The sequence below is a fragment of the Piliocolobus tephrosceles genome, chromosome 6 (genome assembly GCF_002776525.5).
Source record: "Piliocolobus tephrosceles isolate RC106 chromosome 6, ASM277652v3, whole genome shotgun sequence".
NCBI lineage: Eukaryota > Metazoa > Chordata > Mammalia > Primates > Cercopithecidae > Piliocolobus > Piliocolobus tephrosceles.
In genome coordinates this window covers 18,079,844-18,099,194 of record NC_045439.1, presented here as the reverse complement: position 1 = coordinate 18,099,194, position 19,351 = coordinate 18,079,844, and the positions used below count along the sequence as shown (strand labels likewise).

Here is a 19,351-nt window from a genome sequence, read left to right as displayed (position 1 = left end):
ATACAAGTTATATGGGCAAGTCATTTTACCTCTGACCTTCCTTTTTTTGTAAAATGAAAGGTAATTAGATGATTTCTAAGGACCCTTACAGATTTTTAATTTTTGTGCTTTATATTTTTTTCTTCTGTATCATATTAGTAACTTTTTTCTAACACAAAACTGGTTCAGTGTTTACATGCTTTAAATATCTGGATCATTTGAATTAGTTGGTTTTACCTAATTTTCATGAGACCAAATAATCCTCCTTAACTGTGTGTCAACTTTAATTAGGAAAGCTTTGCAAAATTTTCATACTGGTATTAATTTTCTTTAAAAAGAGATATATAAAATAAAATTATCCCCTTTTAAAAAAAACCTTGAAGATATATATTAATCCTCTTATTCAACCACACTTTTGGGTTTAAAATCCAAATTTACCCTTCACATTCCCAGCTTAGACTGGCACCACCACACACACCTGCTCAGACCCAGCACCCCTACGTATCTTCAGACCTGACACTGATGCACACCCCACTAAGCTGGTGGGCTCACACCCACCACAGGTAATATGATGGATAATTTCCCTATTGAAGCCAGTACGTAAAGTCTGGAAGAGGTGAGTACTTCTTCAAATGCAGAGACAGAAATGCAGGTCTACATGGAACACAGAAAAATATAGGAAACATGACACTACCAAAGGAACACAATAAATTTCTAGTAACAAATCCCAAGAAATAGAGATCTATGAATTGCCTGACAAAAATTCAAAATAATTGTTTTGAAGAAGCTTGGCAAGAGAACACTGATAGACAACTCAAAGAGATCAAGGAAACAATACATGAACAAACTGATAAGCTCAACAAAGAAGATTTTTAAAGAAGCAAATAGAAATTCTAAAGCTGAAGGAAATGAAAAATACAATAGAGGGTTTTAACTGCAGACATGTTAAGGTAGAATAATCAGAAAACTTGAAGACAGGTAATTGGAAATTATTCAGTCAGAGAAGAAAAACAATTGAAAAAGAGTGAAAAAAAACCTAGGGATATAGGGTGTATCATTAAGCAAACCATACATACTCTGGGAGTTTCAAAAGGAGAGACTGGCAGAAAGTTTATTTAAAGAAATAACGACTGGAGAACTTCCCAACTCTAGGGAAGGAAATGGATTAGATTCAGAAAGCCCGAAGGATCCCAAATAGATTGAACATGAAGAGGTCTATTCCAAGACACATTGTAATTAAATTGTCAGAAATCAAAGACAAAGGGAGAATTTTGAATGTAGCATGAGAAAGGCAACTTATCACATACAGAATCCTATGTAGCTACCTGCTATAGTTCATAGCTACAAACACAATGTCTTTCTCAGGCCTTGTGCTTGACACTTTGTATTCTCCCTTTTCTATTCTTTTTATGTTTGCAACATACCTTCGTGTAGGCTGTCATTTTTTATGGAAAATTAGATTCAAATAATTTTAAAGGAGGAAAAAAGGCATGTTAGGCAAGAGTAGAGACTTCTTAGTACATATTTTTAAAGACCAGTTTGGTCACTACATACAAGTTATATGGGCAAGTCATTTTACCTCTGACCTTCCTTTTTTATCACATACAGAATCCTATGCAAGATCATCAGCTAATTTCTCACAGCAACCTTGCAAACCAAGAGAAATTTGGTTATAAAAAAAGTTTTTGATATCTAGGTAAATCCCTAGAAACATACAACCTACAAAAACTGAATCAAGAAGAAATATCCCGAATAGACCAATAGAAAAAAGGAGATTGAATCAGTAACCAAAAACCTCCCAACAGAGGCCAGATGTGGTGGCTCATGCCTGTAATCCCAGCACTTTGGGAGGCCAAGGCAGGCAGATCACTTTAGGTCAGGAGTTCGACCTAAAGTGTTTTGCAAAGAAATTTTGCAAAGCTTTCCTAATTCACCTTCTGGCCAACATGGTGAATCCCCGACTCTATGAAAAAATACAAAAAAATTAGCCAGGCATGGTGTTGTGCACCTATAATCCCAGCTATTCAGGAGGCTGAGGCAGAAGAATCACTTGAATCCAGGAGGTGGAGGTTGCAGTGAGCCAAGATCATGCCACTGCACTCCAGCCTGGGCGACAGAATGAGATAAAATCTCAAGAAAATAAAATTAAAAATTAAAAAAAAAAACTTCCCAACAAAGAATAACCCAGGACCAGATATCTTCATAGGTAAATCTACCAAACATTCAAAGAAAGGTTAGTACCAGTCCTTCTTAAACTCTTATAAAAATAGAAGTGGGAATACTTCCAAACTTATTTTATGAGGCTAACACCACCCTGATGCCAAAACCAGACAAAGACACCACAAGAAAAGAAAGCTACAGGCCAATATATCTGATTAATTTAAGTGCAGAAATCTTCAGTAAAATACCAGCAAACTGAATTCAACTGCATGTTAAAAGAATCAAACACCATGACCAAGTCAGATTTATCCCTGGGATACAAAGGTGATTCAACATATGCAAATCAACCCGTATGATATACCACAGTAACATAGTGAAAGATTAAAAACTACACAATCATCTCAATACATGCAGAGAAACCATTTGACAAAATTCAGCATCCATTCGTGATAAACTCTCTCAACAAAATAGGAATAGAAGGAACTTACCTCAACAGCATGAAACCAATATATGAAAATCCCACAGGTAACATGATGCTTAATGAAGAAAAAGCTTTTCCTCTAAGATCTGGTATAAGGCAAGGAGTCCCCATTTTTGCCACTTCTATATAACATAGTACTGGAAGTCCTAGCCAGAGCAATTAGACAAGAAAAATAAAAGGCATACCACTTAGAAAGAAAGAGAAGTAAAACTGGGTGTAGTGGCCCACACCTGTAATCATACTTTGGGGGACCAAGGTGGGGGATCACTTGAGGCCAGGAGTGGCCAGCCTGGGCAACATAGTGAGACCATGTATCTACAAAATAAAAAAACTAAAAATTAACCAGGCATGGTGACACATACCTGTAGTCCTAGCTACATTGGAAGCTGAGACAGGAGGATCACTTGAGCCCAGGAAGTCAAGGTCACAGTGAACTTTGTGCCACTGAACCCCAGCATGGGCAACAGAGAAAGACCCTGTCTCAAAAAAAAAAAAAACAAAAAAAGTAATTTCTGTTTGTGATGACATGGTAATATATGTAGAATACCCTAATACCCAATAAAAAAGAACTGTTGCAATAAAGAAATTCAATATAGTTTCAGGATACAAAATTAAAGTACAAAAACCAGTGGCATTTCTGTACACAAACAACTGTCTGAAAAGGAAATTAATGAAACAATGCCATTTGCAACAGCAACAGAAAGGATAAAATGCTTAGGAATAACCTTAAACAAAAAGGTTGAAAACTTGTACACTGAAAACTATTAAACATCAATAAAGGAAATTTTAAAAGACACAGATAAATGGAAGACATCCATGTTTATGAATTGGAATAATTAATATTGTTATAATTTTTGTACTACCCAAAGTGTTCTATAAATTTACTGTAGTCCCTATAGAAATCTCAAAGACATTCTTTACAGAAATAGAACAAACAATCCTAAAATTCATGTGGGACCACAGAAGACCACAAACAATCAAAACAATCTTAAGCAAGAAAAATAAAGTTGGAGAAATCACACTCTCCAAATTTCAAAATATATTTCAAAGCTACAGTAATCAAAACATTATGGAACTGGCATAAAAACACTTATCAGACCAATGGAAAAGAATGGAGAACCCAGAAATGAATCCATGTATTTATAGTAAACTGATCTTCAAAAGGGTACCAAACACACACAATGGGGAAAGGATAGTGTCATCAATAAATGACTCCAGGAAAACTGGATAGGCCCACGGAGAAGGATGAAAATGGACTCTTAAGCCATAAACAAAAATCAACTCATACAAAAATCAACTCATACAAAAATCAGCTCAAAATGGATTAAAAACCTTAAATATAAGGCCCTAATCCATAAAACTACTAGAAGGGAACATAGAAAAAAAGCTTCTTGGCATTAGTCTGGGCAATAATGTTTTTGGATAAGACTCCAAAAGCCAGGCAACAAGAGCGAAAATAGACAAATGGAATTCACCAAACTCAAAAGCTTTTGTACAGCAAAGGAAACAATTGACAGAGTAGAATGCATAGGCAACTTACAGAATGGGAGGAAATATTTGCAAACCATGTATCTGATAAGAGGTTAATATCCCTACTATGTAAGTAATAAGTACAACTCAATAGCAAAAAAAAAAAAACCTTGCTATAAAAATGCATGAAGGACCTGAGTAGTCATTCTCAAAGGAAGACATACAAGTGGCCAACAAGTATATGAAAAGATGCTTAACATTACTAATTATCAGGGAAAATGCAAATCAAAACCCTAATGAGATATCACTCACACCTGTGAGAATGGCTATCAAAAAGACAACGTATAAAAAGTGTTGGCAGGGATGTGGAGAGAAGGGAACCCTTGTGCACTGTTGCTAGGAATGTAAGTTAGTACAGCCATTAGGCAAATCAATATAGAGCCTCCTCAAAAAATTGAAAATAGAACTACCATATGATTAAGCAATCCCACTTCTGAATATATATCCAAAGGAAATGAAGTCAGTGTGTCAAGAAGATATCTGTTCTCCCACGTTTGTTGCAGCATTATATTAAGTAGTCAAGATATAGAAACAACCTGTCTGTTGACAGGTGAATGGATAAAGAAAATGTGGTATGTGTGTAAAGAAATATTACACGCACATATACACAACCGACACCACATTTATAACATATACACAGGCACAAAACCCACACCACATAGTCAGCTTTTAAAAAGAAGGAAATCCTGTGATTTCTGTCATTTGTGACAACACAGATGAACCTGAAGGTTCATTTTAGATTCCAGATGTAAGTGAGGTAATGTGGTACTTGCCTGTATCTGGATTATTAAACATGTATATGTGCAATCTAAAGTGGGCAACCTCAAAGAGGCGGAGAGAAAAATGGAAATTTCCAGGGGCTACAGGAAGGAGGAAATGGGGAGATGTTGGTCAAAGAGTATAAAGTTTTAGTTATGCAAGTTGAGTAAGTTCTGGAGATCTAGTGTACAGTATTAATTAGAGTTAACAGTACTGTATAATATACTTGAAATTTGCTAAGACGGTACATCTGTGTTCTCACCACAAAAAAAGAAAAAGTGGTGACTATATTAGGTGATATATTAATTATCTTGATTATGATGATTATTCACAATATTTATCAGAATATCAGATTAAATGCCTGAAACATATATAATTTGTCCACTATACCTTAAAAAAGCTGAAAAAATTATTACCTAAGCAATCTAATATATACAAACTTAAATAGAATGACTACCTGATCATGACTGGAAATAATATATTAACTAGATAAATTTGGTTAATGTATTCACTGGACCAAAAGAAAGGGCATATCTTGTTATAAGATAAAAAGATTCTGTATAATGCAAATATATTATATTGATACATACTTTTTGAAGTATTGATCCTTTTTAAAGTAATTTCTAAATTCAATATGAGCTCAATTAAGATGCCAAAAATGAATATTGTTCATATACTACTTGACAAAATGTTCCAAAAGTAACCTACATATATATGAGAAAATAGCCATAAATAATCTGAACATGAATAGAAAAGAGTAGTAGAGTAGCCCTACTAAGTATTTAAAAGTATTTTAGGTCAGGCATAGTGGCTCATGCCTGTAATTCCAGCACTTTGGGAGGCTGAGGTGGGAGAATCACCTGAGGTCAGGAGTTCGAGACCAGCCTGTAGAGAAACATGGTGAAACCCCCTTCTCTACTAAAAACACAGAAATTAGCCAGGTGTGGTGGCATGCACCTGTAGTCCCAGCTACTTGGGAGGCTGAGGTTGGGAGCTACTTGGGAGCTACTTGGGAGCTACTTGGGAGACGAGAATCACTTGAACCTGGGAGGCGGAGGTTGCAGTGAGCCAAGATCACGCCATTGCACTCCAGCCTGGGCAGCCTGGGCAGCAAGAGTGAAACTCTATCTCAAAAAAAAAAAAAAAAAAAAAAGTAAAATCAAAATCACAAATTTAGTCATTCTGAATAACATTTAATTTAGTTTGCTAGAGTTTGTTCATTGATTTATTCAGCATATGTTTATTGGGCCCCTGCTATGTGCTAGACACTATTCTAAGGGCTGGAACTAAAGAGGTGAACAAGACAAATTTCCTGCTTTTGTAGAGTTTACATTGTAGTTGGAGGAGACAAACAATAAGCGAATACAAATAAATAGATAAAGAATATGTCATATAGTAGTAAATGCAATGGAAACAAAATGACTAAGAGTCCCTCAGTTGAGCAGAGACCTGAAAGAATTAAGGAAGAGGCATGTAGCTGTCTGGTGAAAAAGCAGTCCAGACAGAGGAAACAGCAAGTATAAAGGCCTTGAAATGGTGTCATGATTGGTGTTTTCAAAAAACAGCAAGGAGGGCTGTATAGCTAGTATGAAATAAGCCAACTGAAGAGTAATAGATGAAGTCACTGAGATGGGACAGAGGGATGCAGATGATAAAAGGCAGTGGCCATTGCACAGACTTTGGCCTTCACTCCGAATGACATTGCAAGCCATTGGAGGGTCTTGAAGAGAGGAGTAGCAGGGCCACTTTTACTTTTAAAAGCATCCCTTTGGCTTCATAGTTGAGAATAGTCTGTAAGAGGCAATTACAGAAGCAGAATGACTAGTTAGAAGACAAAAAATAATCCAGATGAGAAATAATAGTGACTGGGACCAGAGTGGTTGCAGGGGAGAGAGATTGAAATAATTGGATTCTGGAAACATTTCAAATGTATGTCAATAGTATTTATTGATGGGTTGGATGTAGATGTAGTATGAGGGAAAAAAGAGGAATGAGTCAGAAATGACTTCCAAGACTTAGAACCTGTCAGCCAAAAGGATGGAGTTATGATTTACTGAAGTGAGCAATATCATAGGAAAAGATTGAGAGGAGAAAGCAAATCAGTAGTTCAGTGTTGGTCATTACATTTGAAATAAGTGCCTATTACATAGCCAGTTGGCAACCCTGAGGAGGGAGTTGGAGTGCAAGTCTGGAATTCAAGAGACAATTTCAGGATAGAGCTAAAAATTTGGGATTTGACAGCATATAAGGGATATTTAAAGAATTGCTTACATTTTTTGTTTTTAAAATTTAGATTTATGTAGTCTTATTTATCCATGCTATTTTCTGCTTTTAGTCAGTTAAGGCAGGAAGGAGTTTCTCCTTTTTGCTATATAAACCAAATTGTGATGGCTTAGAGTAATTGCAAATATTATAATCACCAAATTAAGTGTAATTAATAATCATTCTTCATTATATATGATTTTTCATTATAATGAATTTGGCTTAGAAACAGGCTTTCTAGACACATAAAAGAGAACTCTGGATTTGAGCCATCTCTGTTTTTATAAGCTACTCTGTACTTTTCTGCCATAGCAGACTACCAACTTGATCAGTACCTAACCTGGAATGCTGGAATGTAGTTTGTTGAATTATTTAAATATTTTCATTTTTATAGAAGTTTTATTGAAAAATAATTTACATACTATAAGATTCACTGATTTTTACTAAATTTATAGAATTGTGTAACCACAAAGTAATCTTAGAACATTTTCATCAGTTTATGAAGATCCCTTGCACCCATTTGCAGCCACGCTGCAAATTCCTACCCCTAGCCTCAGGTAACCACTAATCTACTTTTTTTTTTTTTTTTTTTTTTTTTTTTTTTTTTTTTTTTTTTTCTATCTTGTTTTTTGGAAAAGAAGAAATTTTCTATTAAATAAATATATTTACAAATCAAAATGATCTTTAATCTATTTGTAAGTAGTTTCCGCAATTGCATTCGTATATATAGAGAAGAAAAATATTGACTAAAAAATATCCAGGTGTTCTTTTTTTTCCTTTTTCTTTTTTATTATTATACTTTAATGTCTGGGATACGTGTGCAGAAGATGCAGGTTTGTTACACGGGTATACATGTGCCATGGTGGTTTCCTGCACCCATCAACCTGTCATCTAAATTAGGTATTTCTCCTAATGCTGTCCCTCCTCGAGTCCCCCAACAGGCCCCAGTGTGTGATGTTCCCCTCCCTCTGTCCATGTGTTCTCATTGTTCAACTCCCACTTATGAGTGAAAACATGCAGTGTTTGGTTTTCTGTTCCTGTGTTAGTTTGCTGAGAATGATGGTTTCCAGCTTCATCCATGTCCCTACAAAGGACATGAACTCATCCTTTTTTATGGTTGCATAGTATTCTATGGTGTATATGTGCCACATTTTCTTTATCCAGTCTGTCATTGATGGGCATTTGGGTTGGTTCCAAGTCTTTGCTATTGTGAATAGTGCTCCAATAAACAAACATGTGCATGTGTCTTTATAGTAGAATGATTTGTCATCCTTTGGGTATATACCCAGTAATGTGATTGCTGGGTCAAATGGTATTTCTGGTTCTAGATCCTTGAGGAATTGCCACAGTGTCTTCCATAATGGTTGAACTAATTTACATTCCCACCAACAGTGTAAAAGCATGCCTATTTCTCCACATCATCTCTAGCATCTGTTGTTTCCTGACTTTTTAATGATTGCCATTCTAACAGGCATGAGATGGTATCTCATTGTGGTTTTGATTTGTATTTCTCTAATGACCAGTGATGAAGAGCTTTTTTTCATGTTTGTTGGCTGCATAAATGTCTTCTTTTGAAAAGTGTCTGTTCATATCCTTTGCCCACTTTTTGATGGGGTTGTTTTTTTCTTGTAAATTTGTTTAAGTTCCTTGTGGATTCTGGATATTAGCTCTTTGTCAGATGGATAGATTGCAAAATTTTTCTCCCAATATGTAGGTTGCCTGTTGACTCTGATGATAGTTTATTTTGCTGTACAGATGCTCTTTAGTGGATCCTCTTTGTTAGTTTTGGCTTTTGTTGCCATTGCTTTTGGTGTTTTAGCCATGAAATCTTTGCCCACGCCTATGTCCTGAATGGTATTGCCTAGGTTTTCTTGTAGGGTTTTTATGGTTTTAGGTCTTACATTTAAGTCTTTAATCCATCTTGAGTTAATTTTTGCGTAAGATGTAAGGAAGGGGCCCAGTTTCAGTTTTCTGCATATGGCTAGCCAGTTTTCCCAACACCATTTATTAAATAGGAAATTTTTTCCCCATTGCTTATTTTTCTCAGGTTTGTCAAAGATCAGATGGTTGTATATGTGTGGTGTTATTTCTGAGGCCTCTGTTCTGTTCCATTGGTCTATGTATCTGTTTTGGTACCAGTACCATGCTGTTTTGGTTACTGTAGCCTTGTAGTATAGTTTGAAGTCAGGTAGCGTGATGCCTCCAGCTTTGTTCTTTTTGCTTGGGATTGTCTTGGCTATAGCAGCTCTTTTTTTGGTTCCATATGAAATTTAAAATAGTTTTTTCTAATTCTGTAAAGAAAGTCAATGGTAGTTTGATGGGGATAGCACTGAATCTATAAATTACTTTGGGCAGTATGTCCATTTTCACAATATTGATTCTTCCTATCCATGAGCATGGAATGTTTTTCCGTTTGTTTGTGTCCTCTCCTATTTCCTTGAGCAGTGGTTTGTAGTTCTCTTTGAAGAGGTCCTTCACATCCCTTGTAAGTTGTATTCCTAGGTATTTTATTACTCTTTGTAGCAATTGTGAATGGGCGTTCACTCATGATTTGGCTCTCTGTTTGTCTGTTTTTGGTATATAGGAATGCTTGTGATTTTTTTGCACATTGATTTTGTATCCTGAGACTTTACTGAAGTTGCTTATCAGCTTAAGGAGATTTTGGGCTGAGATGATGGGGGTTTCTAAATATACAATCATGTCATCTGCAAACAGAGACAATTTGACTTCCTCTCTTCCTATGTGAATACCCTTTATTTCTTTCTCTTGCCTGATTGCCCTGGTCTGAAATTCCATTACTATGTTGAATAGGAGTGATGAGAGAGGGCATCCTTGTGCCAGTTTTCAAAGGGAATGCTTCCAGCTTTTGCCCATTCGGTATGATATTGGCTGTGGTTTTGTCATAAATAGCTCTTATTATTTTGAGATACATTCCATCAACAGGTAGTTTATTGAGAGTTTTTAGCATGAAGGGCTGTTGAATTTTGTCAAAGGCCTTTTCTGCATCTATTGAGATAATCCTGTTGTTTTTGTCATTGGGTCTGTTTATGTGATGGATTACATTTATTGATTTGTGTATGTTGAACCAGCCTTGCATCCCAGTGATGAAGCCGACTTGATCGTGGTGGATAAGCTTTTTGATGTGCTGCTGGATTCGATTTGCCAGTATTTTATTGAGGATTTTCACATCAATGTTAGGAATATTGGCCTGAAATTTTCTTTTTTTCTTGTATCTGTGCCGGGGTTTGGTATCAGGGTGATGCAAAATGAGTTAGAGAGGAGTCTGTCTTTGTTGTTTGGAATAGCTTCAAAAGGAATGGTACCAGCTCCTCTTTGTACCTCTGGTAGAATTCGACTGTGAATCCGTCTGGTTTTGGGCTTTTTTTGGTTGGTAGGCTATTAATTACTGCCTCAATTTTAGAACTTGTTATGGGTATACTCAAGGATTGAACTTCTTGTTTAGTCTTGGGAGGGTGTTTGTGTCCAGGAAATTATCCATTTCTTCTAGATTTTCTAGTTTATTTTCGTAGAGGTGTTTATGGTATTCTCTGATGGTAGTTTATATTTCCATGGGATCAGTGGTGATATCCCCTGTATCATTTTTTATTGTGCCTTTTTGATTCTTCTCTATTTTCTTCTTTATTAGTCTGGCTAGTGGTCTGTCTATTTTGTTTATCTTTTCAAAAAACCAGCTCCTGGATTTATTGATTTTTTTTGAAGGGTTTTTCACATCTGTATCTCCTTCATTTCTGCTCTGATCTTAGTTATTTCTTGTCTTCTGCCAGCTTTTGAATTTGCTCTCGCTCCTCTAGTTCTTTTCATTGTGATTTTCATTGTGATGTTAGGGTGTTGATTTTAGATCTTTTCTGCTTTCTCCTGTGGGCATTTAGTGTTACAAATACCCCCTCTAAACACTGCTTTAGTTGTGTCCCAGAGATTCTGGTACGTTGTATCTTTGTTCTCATTGGTTTCAAATAACTTATTTATTTCTACTTTAATTTCGTTATTTACTCAGTAGTTATTCAGGAGCAGGTTGTTCAGTTTCCATGTAGTTGTGTGGCTTTGAGTGAGTTTCTTAATCCTGAGTTCTAATTTGATTGCACTGTGGTCTTAGAGACTGTTTGTTATGATTTCCATTCTTTTGCAATTGCTGAGGAGTGTTTTACTTCCAATTATGTGGTCAGTTTTGGAATAAATGCGATATGGTGCTGAGAAGAATGTATATTCTGTTGATTTGGGGTGGAGAGTTCTGTAGATGTCTAGTAGGTCCGCTTGGTCCAGAGCTGAGTTCAAGTCTTGAATATCCTTGTTAATTTTGTCTTGTTGATCTCTTTAATATTGACAGTGGGGTGATAAAGTCTCCCACTATTATTGTGTGGGAGTCTAAGTCTCTTTGTAGGTCTCTAAGAACTTGGTTTATGAACCTGGGTGCTCCTGTATTGGGTGCATATGTATTTAGGATAGTTAGGTCTTCTTGTTGCATTGATCCCTTTACCATTATGTAATGCCCTTCTTTGTCTTTTTTTAATCTTTGTTGGTTTAAAGTCTGTTTTATCAGAGACTAGGATTGCAACCCCTGCTTTTTTTTTTTTTTTTTTGGTTTCCCTTTTCTTGGTAAATATTCCTCCATCCTTTTATTTTGAGGCTATGTGTGTCTTTGCCCTGACATGGGTCTCCTGAATACAGCACACCAAAAGGGCCTTGAGTCTTTATCCAATCTGCCAGTCTGTGTTTTTTAATTGGGGCATTTAGCCCGTTTACATTTAAGGTTACTATTGTTATGTGTGAATTTGATCCTGTCATTATGATGCTAGCTGGTTATTTTGCCCGTTAGTTGACGCAGTTTCTTCATAGTGTCAATGGTCTTTACAATTTGGTATGTTTTTGCAGTGGCTGGTACCAGTTTTTTCTTTCCATATTTAGTGCTTCCTTCAGGAGCTCCTGTAAGGCAGGCCTAGTGGTGACAAAATCTCTCAGCATTTGCTTGTCTGTAAAGGATTTTATTTTCCCTTCACATATGAAGCTTAGTTTGGCTGGATGTGAAATTCTGGGTTGAAAATTCTGTTCTTGAAGAATGTTGAATATTGGCCCCCACTCTCTTCTGGCTTGTACGGTTTCTGCAGAGAGATCCGCTGTTAATCTGATGGGCTTCCCTTTGTGAGTAACCCGACCTTTCTCTCTGACTGCCCTTAATATTCTTTCCTTCATTTCAACCTTGGTGAATCTGAAGATTATGTGTCTCGGGGTTGCTCTTCTCAAGGAGTATCTCCATGGTGTTCTCTGCATTTCTTGAATTTGAATGTTGGCCTGTCTTGCTAGGTTGGGGAAATTCTTCTCTGGTTAATATCCTGAATTGTGTTTTCCAGCTTTATTCTATTCTTCTGGTCACTTTGAGGTACATCAATCAAACGTAGGCTTGCTCTTTTCACATAGTCGCATATTTCTTGGAGGCTTTGTTCATTCCTTTTCATTCTTTTTTCTCTAATCTATTTCATTAAGTTGATATTCAATCTCTGATATCCTTTCTTCCACTTGATTGCTTCAGCTATTGATACTTGTGTATGCTTCACAAAGTTCTCTAGCTGTGTTTTTCCGCTCCTTCAGGTCATTTATGTTTTTCTCTAAACTGGTAATTCTAGTTAGCAATTCCTCCAATTTTTAAATCAAGGTTCTTAGCTTAATTGCATTGGGTTAGAATATGCTCCTTTATCTCAGAAGAGTTCGTTATTACCCACTTTCTGGAGCTTACTTCTGTCAATTCATCAAACTCATTCTCTGTCCAATTTTGTTCCCTTGCTGGCGAGAAGTTGTGATCCTTTGGAGGAGAAGAGGCATTCTGGTTTTTGGAATTTTCAGCCTTGTTGCACTGGTTTTTCCTCATCTTTGTGGATTTATCTACCTTTGGTCTTTGCTGTTGGTGATCTTTGGATGGGGTCTTTGTGTGTACGTCCTTTTTGTTGATGTTGATGCTATTTCTTTCTGTTTGTTAGTTTTCCTTCTAACAGTCAGGCTTCTCTGCTGTAGGTCTGCTGGAGTTTGCTGGAGGTCCACTCCAGACCCTGTTTGCCTAGGTATCACCAGTGGAGGCTGCAGAACAGCAAAGATTGCTGCCTGTTTTTCCCTCTGGAAACTTCGTCCCAGAGGAGTACCCACCAGATGCCAGCCGGAGCTCTCCTGTATGAGATGTCTGTCAACCTCTGCTGGGAGGTGTCTCTCCATCAGGAGGCATGGGGGTCAGGAACCCACTTGAGGAGGCAGTCTGTCTCTTAGAGCTCAAGCGCTGTGCTGGGAGAGCCGCTCTTCTCTTCAGAGCCGGCAGGCAGGAATATTTAAGTTGGCTAAAGCTGCACCCACAGCCGCCCCTTCCCCCAGGTGCTCTGTCCCAGGGAGATGAGAGTTTTATCTATAAGCCCCTGACTGAGGCTGCTTCCTTTCTTTCAGGTATGCCCTGCCAAGAGAGGAGGATTCTAGAGAGGCAGTCTGGCTACAGCAGCCTTGCTGAGCTGCGGTGGGCTCCGCCCATTCTGAACTTCTTGGCGGCTTTGTTTACACCATGAGGGAAAAACCGCCTACTCAAGCCTCAGTAAGGGTGGACGCCCCTCCCTCCACCAAGCTCTAGCATCCCAGGTCGTCTTCAGACTGCTGTGCTGGAAGGGAGAATTTCAAGCCAGTGGAGCTTAGCTAGCTGGGTTCCATGGGGTGGGATCCGCTGAGCTAGACCATTTGCCTCCCTGGCCTCAGCCCCCTTTCCTAGGGAGTGAATGGTTCTGTCTCACTGGCATTCCAGTCGCCACTAGGGTATGAAAGAAAACTGCAGCTAGCTCAGTGTCTGCCCAAATGGCCACCCAGTTTTGTGCTTGAAACCCAGGGCCTTGGTGGCATAGGCATCTGAGGGAATCTCCTGGTCCGCGGGTTGCGAAGACCATGGGTAAAGGATGGTATCTGGGCCAGAGTGCGCCCTTCCTCACAGGAAAGTCCCTCATGGCTTCCCTTGGCTAGGGGAGGGAGTTTCCCGACCCCTTGCGCTTCCTAGCTGAGGCAGTGCCACACCCTGCTTCAGCTCGCCCTCTGTGGGCTGCACCCACTGTCTAACCAGTCCCAATGAGATGAGCTGCGTACCTCAGTTGGAAATGCAGAAATCACCTGCCTTCTGCATTGATCTCGCTAGGAGCTGCATACCGGAGCTCTTCCTATTTGGCCATCTTGCCAGCCATCCTATATTTCTTCCAGGTATTCTTTATCCTACCATACTTGCAGAGAAATTCATATATAACAGTGGTGTACTCCAAATAACTGTTAACATTTTTTCCAGCAGTAAAGTCATTAAACAATTCTTATAATATTCCATTAACTCCCATTTCCCTTCACTTCATCCTGAACAGGTACTTTGATCAAGGAGAAAGCATTCTGGCAGAAGAATTATGACAAACAGTGCTGACACTTTAGACAACAGCCTTCTGTTTTTCTTCTCTTTCTGCTACTATCCCTATTCTCCTCGTCTTTTCTTACTTTTAACTTTAGATTAAGGGGCTACAGGTTTGTTACAAAGATATGTTATGTGATGCTGAGGTTTGAGATACAAATGAACCCGTCACCCAAATAGTGAGTATAGTACCCAATACTTTTTCAGCCCACACCTCCTCTCCCTCCCCCTTCTTCTAGTCTCTAATGTCTGTTGTTCCCACCTTTATATTCATGCGTATCCAATGTTTAGCTCCCACTTATAAGTGAGAACATACAGTATTTGGTTTTCTGTTTCTGTATTAATTCACTTAGAATAATGGCCTCCAGCAATATCCATGTCGCTGCAAAGGACATGATTTGTTCTTTTTCATGGGTATGTAGTATTTCATCCTGTATATGTACCACATTTTCTTTATCCAGTTCACCATTAATAGGCACCCAGGTTGATTCCATATCTTTGCTAATGTGGATAGTGCTGTGGTGGATATGAGGGCATGTGTCTTTTTGGTGGAATTATTTATTTTTCTTTGGGTTTATACACAGTAGTGGGATTGCTGGGTTGAATGGTAGGTCTATTTTTAGTTCTTTGAGAAGTCTTCAAACTGCTTTCTGCAGTCACTGAACTCACATTCCCAACAACAGTGTGTAATTCCTTTTTCCCCGCAGCCTTGCCAACATCTATTATTTTTTGACTTCTTAATAGTGGCCATTCTGGCTGGTATGAAATAGTATCTCATTGTGATTTTGATGTGCATTTCTCTGATGATTAGTGATATTGAGTACTTTTTTATGTGTTGGCTGCTTGTATGTCTTCTTTTGATAAGTATCTATGTCCTTTTCTCACTTTTTAATGGGGTTATTTGTGTTTCTTCTTGATTTTTTTTATTTTTTTATTTTTATTTTTTAGTTCTTCATAGATTCTTGTATTAGGGTTCTCTAGAGGGACAGAACTAATGGAATATATATATATATATTATATATATATATATAAAGGGGAGTTTGTTAAGTATTAACTTACATGATCACAAGGTCCCACAATAGGCGTTCTGCAGGCTGAGGAGCAAGGAGGGCCAGTCCAAGTTCCAAAACTGAAGAATTTGGAGTCTGATGTTCAAGGGCAGGAAGACTCCAGGATAGGAGGAAGATGTAGGCTGGGAGGCTAGGTCAGCCTCAGTCCGTTACATTTTTCTGCCTGCTTTATATTCAATGGCAGCTGATTAGATGGTGCCCACCCAGATTAAGGGTGGGTCTACCTTCACCAGCCCACTGACTCAAATGTGAATCTCCTTTGGCAACACCCTTACAGATACACCCAGTATCAATGCTTTGCATCCTTCAATCCAATCAAGTTGACATTCAGTATTAGCCATCACAATTCTTGATATTAGTTTTTTGTCAGATGCATAGTTTACAAATATATTCCCCCATTCTGTTGGTTGTCTGTTTACTCTGTTGATAGTTTCTTTTGCCTTGCACAAGCTCTTTAATTTAATTAGGTCTCACTTGTCAATTTTTGTTTTTGTTGCAATTGCTTTTGAGGACTTGGTCACAAATTCTTTCCTAAGGCCAATGTCCAGCAGAGTATATCCTAGGTTTTCTTATAGGACTTTTATAGTTTTAGGTCTTACATTTAAATCTTTAATCCATCTTGAGTTATTTTTAATATATGGTGATAGGTAGGGGTCTAGTTTCATTCTTCAGAATATGATTTAGCAACCTATCCTGGCACCATTTATTGAATAAGGAGTCTTTTCTCCATTGCTTATTTTTGTAGACTTTGTTGAAGATCAGTTATGTATGCAGCTTTATTTCTGGGTTCTCTGTCTGTTCCATTGGTCTATGTATCTGTTTTTATACCGGTACTGTAGCCTTCTAGTATAGTTTGAAGTCGGATAATGTGATGCCTCCAGTTTTGTTCTTTTTGCTTAAGACTGCTCTTTTTTGGTTCCATATAAATTTTAGAATAGTATTTCCAATTTCTGTGAAAAATGATGTTAGTAGTTTGATAGGAATAGTGTTGAATCTCTAGATTGCTTTAGGCAGTATGGACATTTTAATGATATTGACTCTTCCAATCCATGAACATGGAATGTTTTTCCATTTGTGTGTGTCACCTCTGATTTCTTTCAGCAGTATTTTATAGTTCTTTTAGATATCCTTCACCTCCTTAGATATTTTCCTAGGTATTTTATTTTGTGTGTGTGTATTGTAAATGAGATTGTGTTCTTGATTTGGCTCTCAGCTTGAATGTCATTGGTGTATAGAAATGCTACTGATTTTTGCACATTGATTTTGTATCCTAAAACTTTACTGGAGTTGTTTATTAGTTCAAGAAGCCTTTTGGCAGCATCTTTAGGGTTTTCTATTTATAGATTCATATCAGGAAAAAGATAATTTGACTACTACTTTTCCAATTTGGATGCACTTTATTTCTTTCTCTTGCCTAATTGCTCTGGCTAGGACTCTAGTAGTATGTTGAATAAGAGTGGTGATAGTGGACATCCTTATGCTGTTCCAGTTCAAAAGAGGAATGCTTCCAGCTTTTGCCCATTCAGTATGATGTTGGCTGTGGGCTTGTCATAGATGGCTCTTATTATTTTGAGGTATGTTCTTTCGATGTCTAATTTGTTGGGGTTTTTTTTTTTTTAAATCATGAAGGATTGCTAGATTTTTTTTTTAAAGGTTTTTGCTACATCTGTTGAGATGATCATAAGGTTTTTGTTTTTAATTCTGTTTATATGGTGAATCACATTTATTGATTTGCATATGTTGAACCAGCCTTTCATTCCAGGAATGAAGCCTACTTGATTGTGGTTTATTAACTTTTTGATGTGCTATTGGATTTGGTTTGCTACTATTTGTTGAGCATTTTTGTGTCTATGTTCATCAGGGATATTGGTCTATAGCTTTTGGTTTTGATGTGTCTTTGCCAGATTTTGGTGTTATCATTATGCCGGTTTCATAGATTGGGTTTCATAGAATGAGTTAGGGAAGAGTCCTTCCTCAATTTTTTGGAATAGTTTCAGTAGGACTAATACCAGCTATTGGTATATCTGGTAGGATTTGGCTGTGAATCTATCTGGTCTAAGGCTTTTTATGGTTGGTAGGTTTTTTTAATTACTGGTTCGATTTTGGAACTCAGTATTGGTCTCTACAGGGTTTCAATTTCTTCCTGATTCAATATTGGGAAATTGTATGTTTCCAGAAATTTATCCGTTTCCTCTAAATTTCCTAGTTTCCATGCACAGAAGTGTTCTTAATAGTCTCTAAGGATCTTTTTTATTTCTGTAGGATCTGTTGTAACATTGCCTTTGTCATATCTGGTTGTGCTTATTTGGATTTTCTATTTTTTCTTTGTTAATCTCACTAACAGTCTATTGATCTTGTTTATCCTTTCAAAAAGCCAACTTTTCGTTTCATTGAACATTTATATGGATTTTGGAATCTCAATTTCAAGTATTTCTGCTTTTAGATAATTCTTTTCTACTACTAGCTTTGGGATTAGTTCTTGTTATTCTACTTCCTCTAGTTGCAATGTTAGATTGTTAACTTGAGATCTTTCTATCTTCTTGATGTAGGCATTTAGCACTGTAAACTTGCCTCTTAACACTGCTTTTGCTGCATCTCAGGAATTTTGGTATGTTGTGTTTCTATTTTTATTTATTTCGAGGAGTTTTTTGTCTTGTTTTGTTTTGTTTTAAATTTCACCTTGTGTTGTTTACCCAAAAGTCATTCAGGAGCAATTTGGTTTAATTTCCATGTAAAATTATGTGGTTTTGAGGAATCCTCTTGGTATTGATTTCTACCTTTTTTCCCACTGGGATCCAAAAATATGCTTGGCGTTGTTTCAGTTTTTTTAAATTTATTGAAACTTGCTTTATCGTCAAGCATGTGGTTGATCTTAGAGTATGTTCCACATGCAGATGAGAAGAATGTTTATTCTGTGGTTGTTGGGTGGAGTATTCTTCTGTAGGTATCTATTAGATCCAGTTGGTCAAGTGTCAAATTTAAATCCAGAAGTTCTTTGTCAGTTTTCTGCCTTGAGGGTCTATCTAACACTGCTAGTGGGATGTTGAAGTCCCCCACTATTAATGTGTGGCTGTCTAAATCTTTTCATAGGTCTAGAAGTACTTGTTGTGTGCATCTGGGTGCTCCAGTGTTGGGTGCAAATATATCTAGCGTAGGTAAGTCTTGTTGAATTGAACTCTTCATCATTGTGTAATGCCCATCTTTGTCCTTATTGCTGTTGGTTTAAAGTCTGTTTTATCTGATACAAGAATAGCAACCCCTGCTCTTCTACTTACTGTTTGCATGATAGGTTTTCTTCATCACTATACTTCAAGCCTGTAGGTGTCATTACATGTGTGATGGGCCTCTTGAAGATAATAGAAGGTTGGGTCTTGTTTTTTTCTTTTTTAAATAAAAAATTATTTTATTTTTTAAATAAATAAAAATAAATAAAAAGTGGTTCTTGCCACCTTGTGCCTTTTAAATGGGTACATTTAGACCACTTACATTCAAGGTTACTATTGATGTGTGAGGTTTGAACCTGTCATGGTGGTGTTTGCTGGTTGCTTTGTAGTCTTGATTGTGTAATTGCTTTATAGGATCTGTGAACCTCTGTATTTATGTGTTCTTTTATGGTAGTGAGTATCATTCTTATGTGTGCATGTTTAGAACTTCCTTGAGCATTTCTTGTAGGCTCGGTGATGTAGT

The 19,351-nt window shown here is 37.3% G+C and overlaps 1 protein-coding gene across 4 annotated transcripts in view; it reads left to right on the top strand.

The window, feature by feature from the left end:
• The window catches only part of SPATA7 (spermatogenesis associated 7), a 60,183-nt gene that overhangs the window by 12,616 nt on the left and 28,216 nt on the right, over window positions 1-19,351 (top strand). Inside the window, exon 1 of one of the 4 annotated variants that reach the window (XM_023205393.1) lies at window positions 18,713-18,819. The exons of the other annotated variants lie outside the window; for them this stretch is intronic. The gene's annotated coding sequence lies outside the window, so the exon portion shown is untranslated. Of the gene's footprint in view, window positions 1-18,712; window positions 18,820-19,351 lie in introns of those variants that run through there. 4 annotated transcript variants of the gene reach the window in all.